This window comes from Callospermophilus lateralis, unplaced genomic scaffold (genome assembly GCF_048772815.1).
Source record: "Callospermophilus lateralis isolate mCalLat2 unplaced genomic scaffold, mCalLat2.hap1 Scaffold_43, whole genome shotgun sequence".
Classification (NCBI taxonomy): Eukaryota; Metazoa; Chordata; class Mammalia; order Rodentia; family Sciuridae; genus Callospermophilus; species Callospermophilus lateralis.
In genome coordinates, this window is record NW_027514380.1 from 7,768,608 (window position 1) to 7,781,248 (window position 12,641).

The following is a 12,641-nucleotide window of genomic DNA, read 5'->3' on the forward strand; positions in this document are numbered from 1 at the left end:
ATATAAATATCCATTTTTCCCAGCACTACTTATCAGATAGTATTTTCCCCATTCTGTATTCTTGGCACCCTTGTCAGAGATCACTTGACATTAAATGTACGAATTTTATTTCTTATTTCTCTGTCCCATTTCAATGATCTGTATGTCTGTATTCATGCCAATATCATGTTGCTTTGATTCCTGTAGTTTTGAATCAAGATTCTGAACTTCACTATGTTCATTTGACATAGACTATACATCTGAAAATCACAAGATTTCTTACGTTAGAAATTAATTGGGTTATAAGGAAAAACCAGTATAATAACTGTTTCAGCAAAATCATTTTATTTTTAAAAATAAACCAGATGTTGGACACAGTGTTGCACACCTGCTATCCCAGCAGATCAGGAAGCTGAGATAGGAGAATCACAAACTGAAGACCAGCCTAAGCAACTTAGTGATACCTGTTGCAAAAAAAAAAAAAAAAAAAAAAAAAAAAAAGGGGGACTGGAGATGTGGCTCAATGGTAAAGCACCTCTAGGTTAAAAAAAAAAAAAGAGAGAAAAGAAAGAGCATGCATTCCTTATATGTAGTCTGTAGTTACTTCACATAGGAAGAAGTATGTATTTTATATTTTTACATTCAACTCCTTGAATATCTGTTTTAGAATTTCCAATTAAAGGATAAAAAATTACAGTTTTAAAACTTCCTCATGATATCTGAATACTATATACAATAATAAGACTGCTGTGGGTTCAAATTCAGCAATTAGAATAAAATCATTAAAAGATTATACTGGATTAAGATGTACTTGCAAGTTACTGGAGCCAGAGAAATTTTATACGAAAAGGACTATTTCAAAGTCTTCTGGTTCTTTGAAACTTATTTTAGAGTATCTATCAACTTCCAATTCAGAGTGTTCAGTAGATTCTGTCTGGAATATTGCTTATCTTCTTTTCTCAAATTATGCTTTCTGATTCAGTTCTGGAACCTGTTCAATCATAAATATTCTAAAATCAAAGATTTTCTTTTAAATTTAAAAATACCTGAGAAGCTGCCTACTCAAATTAACTGACTCATGTGTAAAGTACATTTGACAAATGTTGATTCAGCCTATTCTTAAACCTGCAGAGACTGGTAATTCCCTATCTTTTAACACATCCTATTATAAAGATCTTATCTAACATAAATCTTTTAAAGCTTAGTCTTAACACATTAGTTTCTTGTCCCAAGTTATTTCTTCCTCATATTCATTTCAGTTTGAGTACCTGGTAAGATCCATTTGTATAGGCTGAACTTGTCCATTTAATAACACATAAGGACATGACAATGTTGTAAGTCCAGGCTTTAGAACCTATAGTCTTACTTAACTTCTATAACTTCTAGTTTTCTCATCAGTAAACTGGTTCTAGCAACAAATATCTTATAGAGGTTGCTACAAAAAAAATAAGTAAAAAGGCACCTGAAAAAATACAATAGTTTAACACATTATTATTCTTTTCTCTGACTTTGGTGTGGTCAAAGTCAGACCACTGGCAGACTTACTGGCAGACTGACATGGTATCATCAAGTATTCTGCATGTTACTAAGTAATACAAAGATTTCATTCACTTTTTGGAAATCTTTTTGTGTTATTTACTTACAAGAAGCATTCAAGAAAAGTTAAAATCATTTTATACAAAACATGCTAACCTTCATACATACACATTTTGAAATATTCTCTCTCTATATATTTAATGATTCATGTCAGAATCTGTCTGTGGTCACCAGCTTGTTAAGCCATCTTTTGGAATTTTACCCAACTATCCATGTGTTCCAGGTTCCTAAATTTGTCTTCTGCCTATTTAATAATCACCCCACCTAGAATAGGTGCTAAAAAACAAAACAAAGTTGCTGGGCATTGTAGTTTAAATATAAGATAAACCCCAAAAGCTTACGTTTAAAGAAATGGAAGAAAGTTTAGAGGTGAAATGATTGGGTTCTGAGGGTTTAATCTAATCAGTGTATTAATTCACTCAGAGAGATTAACTGTGTGGTTAACCATAGGCAGGTAGGATGTGGCTTGAGGAAATGGGTTACTGGGGGCATGCCTTTGGAGTTTATGTTTTCTTCCTGGTGGGCAGAGCTCTCTCTCTGCTTCCTTTCTGCCATATCCTGAGCTGCTTTTATCCTCCTCACCTTTCTGCTATGATGTTCTGCCTCACCTGAGTCCCATAGCAATGAAGTTAGCCATCTGTGGACCAAGACTTCTGAAACTGTGAGCACCAAACAAACTTTTCCTCCTCTACATGGAAGCGAATGTGTTGAGCATATAACTCAGTAGTAGGGTACTTACCTAGCATGCACCAGGCCTGGGTTCAGTCCCTAACCGCGCGCGCACACACACACACACACACACACACACACACACATACACATACGCACACACAGTAGGAGAGGGCAGACTTAAGCCAGCTTCCTAGGAAAGTATACACCGACCTGGAGCCAGTACTCAATACTCTACACCCTTCATTCATATACCCATTTTTAATCCATTTTGCCTTCTCAGGATCTAACAGACATTTCTCTAGCTGACTACTACCTACAAAGTTAGCTGACGTAAAACTATCAAATGCAATCCTCAGATGCAGGGAACAGTTTTATTTGTTGATGAATCCAGGCATAGGTCAGTTAGGGCCATCAACTAGTTTGCTACTGACAGGTTGCAGGTTCTCATGGAAACCTGGAGTGATTAAAAAGCTGAACCCAGAACAAAGTCCTAATGAAGTGGCAGGAGTCAAAGCCATAGAAAATTAAGATATTAATTTTAAGAGCAGGTCTAAAATCTGAGGAGAAATCCAGCAGCTGCAAGGAAATGAAATGGAATTGGAGAGAAAAACAGAAGGATTCTGAGTGTCCATTATGAATGGAAAAGGGGGAGTATTTTTGCATTGCATATGTAAATGCAGTTATTCAAACTCATGGAAAGGGCCAAACAGAATGAACATATAAATTTGCCCACATTTTTGTATTACTTTACTTTTGTACTTTCATGTTGAGTTGGGGAAAGGAATTGTTTAATGTCACGCAATTTATGGCAAGCCCATTGGGTGATTTTTTGTCTTCCCCTTTCCTTTAGAGCATTTCTGAAAATTAACTTATAGAATATAGTTTCATTTAGATCAACATCAAAAGCAGTTTGTTGTTTAAAGGACCTCTCTGTCTATGTCTCTGTCTCAGTCTCCCTATGTGTCTGTCTATCTCTCTCTCTCTCTCTCTCTGTTTTGAATGCTGAGATTCCTTCTCTAAATTCCAGGGTTGCAGCCTCATTTCCTGTCTCATTGTTTCCTAAAAGTTCAGTGATAAAATAACTGACTCACATGCAATTCTCCTTGTAGCACTGGAATGTAATTAGTCTTTAAAAAAAAAAACAAAAAAAAACTTGAACTAAATTACAAGATGTCTCCTTATCATCTCTTTCCCAACTGGAGCTCAAATTCATTTCTGTCAATGTCTTTGATCTGTCTCTTTGGTTCAACAATTATTGTTTCTGTTGACAAGCAACTTAACTTTTTTCACTACATAAGTATTAGCCCTTTGTTGAAATGTTTTATTTTTAGTTTATGATTTGTATTTTTTTCTTTCTTTTTTTGTTTGTTTTAATTAGTTACACATGACAGTACAATGACTTGACATATCATACATTTGAATCACATGGGATACAATATCTCATTTTTCTGAGTATACAGGTTGCAGAATCACATTATTCATGCATTCATATATATACACACAGTAATAATAATGTTTGTTTCAGGAGAGATAGGAAGGATAATTTGTATATTTTTAAAAAAAAATCATCATAAATCTTGTGTTCCTAGAAATAGTGTTTCATTTTAAAAACTGAATACAAATGAATCTTATAAAATTTGGTGTGGAAATTTCATATGTTTTTATAAAAATATATAAAATTGTGTATATTTTGCTACTATGGTTGTCCACATGTATGATTAGGAAAATGAAGAAATTGAAAATTAATTTCTGGCATTTTAGAAATACAAAATGATAATGAACAAACTCAAATATGCTACATAGTTGTAAATATAAGAAAAAGGTTTTAAAAACTGAAATGTCTGGGTTAAAATTCAAGGTTGATTATACAAAAGTATTATTTATTTCCATGTATAGTTTAAAAAAAGTAGTTAGATTTTAATTTTTTTCATAATTCATCCTTAGCTGACCTAAAAAATTTTAAGGTGTTTAAGAAAATGCTATTTTATATATTAAACAACCTGACTCTGTGGTCTGGTAGAATATGTGAATATAATTATTGTCACATACACATTATGATTTTCTTTTATGAACCACACAAATAGGGCTTTCAATATTCATGGCATGTTAAAAAGTGTAAACATATTTTATTTTGTTACCTGTTAAAAGTATTATAGCATTAACAAAAATATCCTACAATATGTGAAAGAATTAATCTAATATTGAGATGAGGAATACCTTATCTTAAGTGTTTATTATTTTGAGATTTTATAAGTGACCAAACAGATTCAGATATATTACTTACTGCAAACATTACATATCTGTTGGGAGAAAAGTGATTTAAACCAAATTCCAAATTCTTTTCAATATAATAACCTGCTTCAAATGAAGATATATCCCTTTCTATCTTACTCCTGCCCCCAAAGTGTGAATGTCATACCCTAAGGGAGAAGTTTATAATTACTAAGATTTTAACCCTTCAGTGAATCTGATAACCAGCATGTACTTTTCTCTAGAAAAACTCACAAATGCACATTCAGGAGCCAGACTCAAGTAGTGGCCATTGTCCGAAAGTTGAGATAGAGAAAATTTAATTACAGGAATTCTTAGGGATAATTTTTTATGTAGTTTTATTTTCATCAAGCTCATCAAAAGTTACCATTTTGTAACTCACTCAGCACTTTGGTATATGTTTCTGCTTCTATGTGGATTCAGTTGGACAACATGATGGACAGCTTCCAAATCCAAGCGCAAACTATTTTTTACATTCCTATGTGTTCCCTTGGTTGGGTGCCATTGTTTCTGTATCATAGAAACCTTGCTCAAAGACAGATGCTAAAGAAGCAACATGGGCTATATAACCACTCTCTTAAGAGGTGTTAGATCCAGTTTAATAGTGAAGTTCAATTTTTTGTCTGAAACAATTATGCTATTTAGGGTTGCAATTCAGGACAGAAGATAAAAAATAACTATTGCTGCCAGTACTCCATTTCTTTACTTTGCCTAAAGCAAAAATGATCTGATCTAGCTCAAAATAGTGCTGGTTAGAGATACTAAGATGATACTGAGGAGCCAGCCAGAGTTGGGGCTCAGTGGTAGAGCACTTGCCTAGCATGTGTGAGGCACTGGGTTCAATCCTCAGCACCACATAAAAATAAATAAACAAAATAAAGTTATTATATTGAAAGACCCCAGCCCAGAAACCCCAGGCCCCATTGTGAAACCATCAGGGCGTGTTGCTAACCCACGTAAAGAGAGGTCTATTTGTTAATCAGTTAAGGGTAGTCTATTGTGAGGGGACAGGATGGTTGAGGAAGAACAGAAAAGCAGATCCCAAGGCATGCCTGAACAAACAGGAACTGATAATGATAAGCAGGAACAGAAAAACCAGAGTGTTAATATGTAACTGTCATGAGGTTTATCCAGGAACATAAAGTGAAAAACAACTTTGCCCTTTAGGTAATCTATATGTTGGGTTCAAAATAACCAATAAGAAACCTGTCACTTCCCGCGCGCACGAAACCTGCCCCATTATCCTATAAAAGACCTGTACCCCAAAGCCCGGTGTGCCAGTTCACCAAAGCTCCGGCTGAGGTTTTGCTGAGCACCCGCAGGCGTCTGTGTCTGAATAAACCTCTTGCGTTTGCAGCCAGTGCCTCGTGCGTCTTTCTTGGACAGGGAATCGGTGGGTCTTTCAATATCCATGTACAACTTAAAAAATATTTTAAAAAAAACTATACTGAAGGACATCAAATCTTCATGTGTTCTGCTTTCAAACTGGGATGCTTAGGTGTTTTTTTCTGACCCTGCATTTACAATAACTATTTTTAGGGAATTTATAATCACTACTGTTTATAAATATTGCTATATATGTCTTTTTATCTATTTATTCAATGAAACCATACCATGCCAGGAAATAAACCTGTTTACAGATATGCCCTCAATATCAAGTAGAATAATTATCATATTTGATAATATTTATCTAGGTTATAATCTAGAAATTATTTTAAAATTCACACAAAATTGTATTTGGGGAGGAAAAACGAAAATTCACTTTGGTTCTCTCTCTTTGAACTATTCTCAGTTTCTTCTCTGATGTCACCAGGCTTTGTCTTGATAGAGAAATCATCTTAAATTTTATATCTGTGTACTTAACAATATCTCCCTGACATATAGTCATAAAGCAAAATGCCTATAGACTTCAATTGAATTTACACATATATTTTAGAAACCAGATTGTTTTAATGGATTTCAGAATCACCTGCTGTTATACATCATGTTGATTTGGTAAGCATGGAAATATATTGATTTTATGTGTTCCATTTTCTACTGAGTGGTTAATCCTTTTATGAAACAAATGTATTTTAGTGGGAAGAAAGAAAATACTACAAATATATTTACCTGGATAAAAGTATCCTGGCATCAGAGAAATTGAGTGATTCATTATTAGCTTGCATCCATGGCATTGATGTATACTTAGCAATGAGAAAAAGCTGAAAATTTGTATCATCCACACAAAATGTGTGTTTTTGTCACTGAGAGCCTTAAAACCCACATATGAAGGCTGTTAATTGTATGAAAATCTTTACATATCAGCCTGTGAAAGTGGAAAACCCATAATATGATTATATATTTAATGATATCAGCCTGAGCCCATTTAGGTTTGTTAATGCAACAGTGGAATGCAGCCTCCAGGCCTTCCCATTCTTGCATTTGTCTGTATTGTCTTCATATTTGTTTAAATTAGAAAGTAATACATTTTTAACAGCATTGTTGAGGTATAATTTGTATATCATAACATTTCCCTTCTGTAAGAATAAAATTCATTGATTTTTGACACCTCTATAGAGTTTTGCATCTGTCATCAGTATACAAGTTCAGAACATTCCCATCACCTCCCAAAATTTCCTCAAGCCACATTTGCCATCAATCAAATGTGTATTTTCAAATATAGTGTGTTAATTGCTTCATGTATTTCAAATAACTCATCATTAAAAGTAGCATAACACATTGATGAATAGAAACTTGAAAAACATCAACCAAAATCTTTTGTTAAGTGTATTTTGAGGTTCTGTATACATACTTGATTAAAATCAGCTTATTTGCATCTGTTCTCTACTGGTAGTTTCAAAAAAGGGAACACACTGAACAGTTGATTTCTTCCTTCATATGTTCTTGGTGGGTGAATGTTGTCATGTTGTTCTGGGTGGGTTTTTAGTTTTAAAAATTTTAGTTGGTTTTGGGGAAAATGTTCAGTTATACAAATGGCACTTTTATATGGCAGTCTGTATAGTACTAATTTCTGAGAATAAATCATACAAAATAGAATGAAGAATAGAAGTTAGACTATATAGTTAAATTAAAACATAAATATCAAATTGTAAATTATTCTTTATTAGGAGTAACCTAAAGGAAAGAATGTATTGATCAACTCTGATATTAAATGTCTCAGACTTTAGAACAGAATAACAAGTATTTTAAAAGCTTTTCTTGTCTTTGTTCTACCACTTCATATTAAGATGCTGAGTATAATATAGAAGTACATATGGAATATAAATATTATGTGAGCATATTATACTATTATGTATAATTGGGCTTCCTCAAGAGATGTTTTTAACAAACTTTTATTATACATACTATACACTACTGTTATAGAAATTATTATTTCTGCGTAAAGGTGATTGTATGGTTGGGAAATGCAGATATATTATGTGTAAAATTAAATATTTTTCTAAAAAAGTATAAATCAGATGTTCATGAATTTTGGAAATAAAAATACATAATGCCTAGCTAGTTCTTAAGAGGTAGGCTATATCTTCTGTTTGTCAAAGTATTTACTCTGAATTATTGGTGGAGCTAACTTTTATTGAGGTTTCTCTGTTGCCAGGTACTTTATTACCAAGGTTGCCATCAGAACCGGGAATGACATTACTCACTATCAGGATTGAGAAAATTGATCTAAAAGACACTGGACAGTGCATCGATCCCTACATTACAGTTAGTGTAAAGGGTAAATAACTGGCAAATTGCATTATGTTTTTTCTTATATGGTGCTGGGAGCCATCAGCCAAGTAGGTATGACAAATTCCTTGCCAGCTTACTCCCATGCTGTCTAGTGGAAGGACTTCTGAAAGGTGACCTTGCTCAAGGACCAGGGCAGTTTAGCATAATAGGAGATTAGGGTGTTCCCCCTTTAGAATAGGGCTTATCCTGCTGTTGAGTTCCTCTTGAGTTCTTAGGGCCAGACAGCATATTTGGGAGACAGAAATCCATGCGGAGTGGATTTGGGCAGAGTGTTGGATTTGGGCAGAGAAGTGGATTTTGGGAGAAGTGGATTTGGGCAGAGAACGTGGATTTCCCCAGAACGTGTTTGTAGACAGCCAGTGTGAGTTCGGGAATAAAGAATTACTGTTTGAAACTACAAGCTGTGTGGAGACTCGTGATTTGTGCCCAGCCAGAGACTGCGGCAATATGGGACAAAGTTTTTGACAGGGGATGGTCTTGTATATGTGACAACTTACTTTAATGCATTCTATAATGAGGCAAAATCCTAGAAGAGATCATAACAGAACATAGTTCTGAAAGACTTACAAAATATATTTCCTACTTGCTTTAGAGTTTGTATAGATTTTTGCTCTTCAGATTCCAGCTAATGTGCGGACTAAACATACACATTGTCCTTAACAGCAGCTACAGCCTTCAGGATGTAGATTAACAACAGCACTCCTCACCTTCCATGGGTGTGTAGTTTTCTACACAAAGCCCCATGTCCTGTTTTCCCATCTCTCCTGCTTCAGCCCCTCTTCTTCCTGTGCTACTGAGGTATCTACATAGGTGAGTCCTACAGAGGCAGATGAAAATCAGGGGACAGGGAAGTAGGGTGCGTCCATAACATCCATGCCCTGAAAGCAATCCCTTGGGATGATGATGTGATTAAGGAATAAATTATACCATTTTACAGAAATAACTATAGTTAGTACAAATGGCTTATTTTAATCTGTAGTTTTGCACCAAAGGAACAGATCGGTGCTGAAATTAAATGGAGGAACTTTTATCAATTGCAGAAATAAAGTCAGATCCATGGGTTCATTAGTGCTAATTAAAAGAAAAATATGACCACAAAGAAAAAGATTTATTTAAAGAACATAATCCACAGCATTAATACTGGTACACTTTTAAATTCCGATGTTACCAGTTATCAAATATATAGTGTACTGGAAAATATTTACTTTGTTTGATAGACCATTTGTAAAACTGCATACTCATTCAGAAAGTATACTTAAAACACAAAAATATTTAATGATGTTGTAAATATTAAGTTACCTTTGCATATGTTAAACTGAAATATTTTTATGTAAATATTTTTTAATAATTAAATGTACTAAATTGTTTTTGAGCTTTTTGAGACTCATAAATGAATAACACATAAACACTGAGGAGTTATTAAATGAGTCCATGTTGAATTTGATTAAACTGAGATTTTAAAACCCAGAAAATTAAAACTACATATAACGTACCATCTGGTTGCTGTAAATTCAGGGTATGTTGTAAACAGTATAACCAGAATTTAGAAAATATATATAAAAAATTATTCATTAACAAAAGGGTTTTTGTTGGCTGTTCTCAACCATTTTGGGTTCTTAACAGGGAAATTATGATAAGGTTAGGTTTAAAGACTTTTCTAAATAAGCCATATACTTGATCAAAGTTAGAAATTGGTGGCAGAGCTCCATTGTGGCAAATTATATACTCCAGATTTTTTTTTTTTGCATAGAAAAATATAGTGGGCTATTCCCTAAGGAAAACATGTTTGTTCTTTTTACCACTTCACTATGAAGATCAAATTTTGTCCACTTGGCCATGTAAAGGCTTCCTTGTCCCCTTCATGAGGTCTCCTATCCAGTCAATATTCATTTCTCTCCACATGCCCCATGAACTTAAACAACTCTCACATACTTGCTCACACCAAATAGGAATCTCTTAGCCTGAGAATCTCCTCTCAGCTCTTTCCATGCCTCTTTAGGAACTGTAACGTTTGCAGTTTCTAGATTTTCCATCTGTATATGTGAATACTCATAAGCAGAAACTTATTTTGTTTCTCCAGATCTGAATGGCATAGATTTAACTCTTGTGCCAGATACTCCTGTGGCTTCAAGAAAAGAAGATACATATGTTCATTTTAATGTGGACATTGAGCTCCAGAAGCATACTGAAAAATTAACCAAAGGTTTGTAATTATCAGTTACTGACTTCTTAAGGACTTCTTAAGGACAGTACTTATCTGGGTTTGTGTTGATAGTGTACTTAACACAAGATCTTATGTCACATAGTTATGAATATTGACTTAAAGAAAGTGAAATCAACAATTTTTTTTAAATATGAGAATTAGCAGTTGCATTATCTAGTTGTGTAATAATGTGGTTAAATATTATTTGACAGGGAAGCTTTTCTCATAATACAGAGTTAAGGAAGCAGGTTCTCTAATAATTACCTTAAGTCCTTTTAGGAACCTAATGATTACTTTCTAACAGTTAAAGAATTATTATTATTTCTTTCAATAAGATGCATTGGGTAAAAACATACTATAACTGGCAGTTAGTTTGTAAGAATATGGAAAGGACAATCTGGGCATGGTGGTTTCAGGAGGGAGAGAAATAAAATATCAAAGGAACTCTTAAATTTCTATTCTATCTAATAGAGGTGCTTATTGAAACCATTGCTATAGGTACTGCTGATACTTAAGTAACTTCTGTTTTTCTTGTGGTATTTAATATTTTATATTCTTTGGTAGTTTATGATTCTACCTGTGTACATAACTTACATTCTTGCTATACAATTTTGTTGTACTTTGTAGAATTAAAATGATATGGAGAAATGTCACTCAGACAAGGTAGAAGAGCTTTGAGTGACAGCCACAGTGAGTTATCAACAGTTGTGTCATCAGACTGTTTGACATGTTACTTTGTAAAATCATAGGCTTCTGGTGACACATAAGAAATGTGTGGTCTCTGGCTTATGTGGTTTGTTTTAATTCCTTAGGTGCAGCTATCTTCTTTGAATTCAAACACTACAAGCCTAAAAAAAGGGTTACCTACACCAAGTGTTTTGCTTTCATGGAGATGGATGAGATTAAACCTTGGCCAATTGTAATAGAACTGTAAGTGATATACATATAGGATTCATACTGTTCTAATGGTTACTGGTTCATGTTTCTTCTTAGTCCCTCTTATCTAGAATGTAACATTGGAGTAAATCAATCATCAAAGTATTTTAAACAATCATCTTTCTATTGTGGTTACAGATACAAGAAACCCACTGACTTTAAAAGAAAGAAATTGCAGTTATTGACCAAGAAACCACTTTATCTTCATCTACATCAAACTTTGCACAAGGAATGATTCTGACATGAGTAATGTGGAATTTCTGTGAATTTTACCACTCAGTAGAAACCACCATAGCTCTGGGTAGCATATTCATCCTTCAGGAGGCAGGAAGTGAGCCGTACCTATAGGCCAGTGAGTCATTTGCAAAGCTGTACCACAGAACTAAAGTCCAGCACCTCATTGTTATGACTCCTTTGGATACAAGGTTTATTGTATATTTCGAAACATGTTTTTACTTTTCTATTAATTGTGCAATTAATAGTCTTTTTCCTAATTTACCACTGTTCCTACCCTGCTTCCTTGAACAATACTGTTGTGGTAGGTATGCTCATCTTCAAACTTTAAAATACAGCAATAAGAATGTGCTAGAGTTTACACGTTTGCTCACTTTTGCTCCAATATGGTCTTTTGATTTGAATTAACTTCAAACTTTTGAATTGAAGTGGGTAGGATAGTACCAGATTGCTTTGAAAGGAAATTGGATCAGTTATGGTCTGTCTTATAGGCTGTTCCTTAGAGCTGGCCTAAATTCACCCTCATCTGATAGTTCTACTTAGAAATAGTGTGCCTTGACCAGATCAATATCTTATATGGGAGTGCCCCCCAGATTGTAGCTATGATTTTTTTCCAGATGACCAGATTGTTTTTCTGAAAGTGAGCATATTTTTAGTCATGTTGATTAGTTGTTCTACATCACATTGCTATTGTTTCTAGGGTTAACATTAATGATTCTAGGGTTAACATTAAAACCATGTCTCTCAGAATAATTACAAATTTTTGGGTGGGTTTAAATCATGTCATCTAAAAATATATGAGTCAGATGCTAATGAGATACTGCAGGAACAACTGCTGTTTTTCTGACAACTGATTGTGAAACCTTAAAACCTGCATACCTTGTCTTTATAAAGTGATGAGTATGCAAAATCTGGAAAGATATTCTATTTTTTTAATATAGGTAGATACAACTGCCATTTATATCCTATTTAGATATATTGACATTCATATGAAAATATGCAGGTCATTAGCCTATTA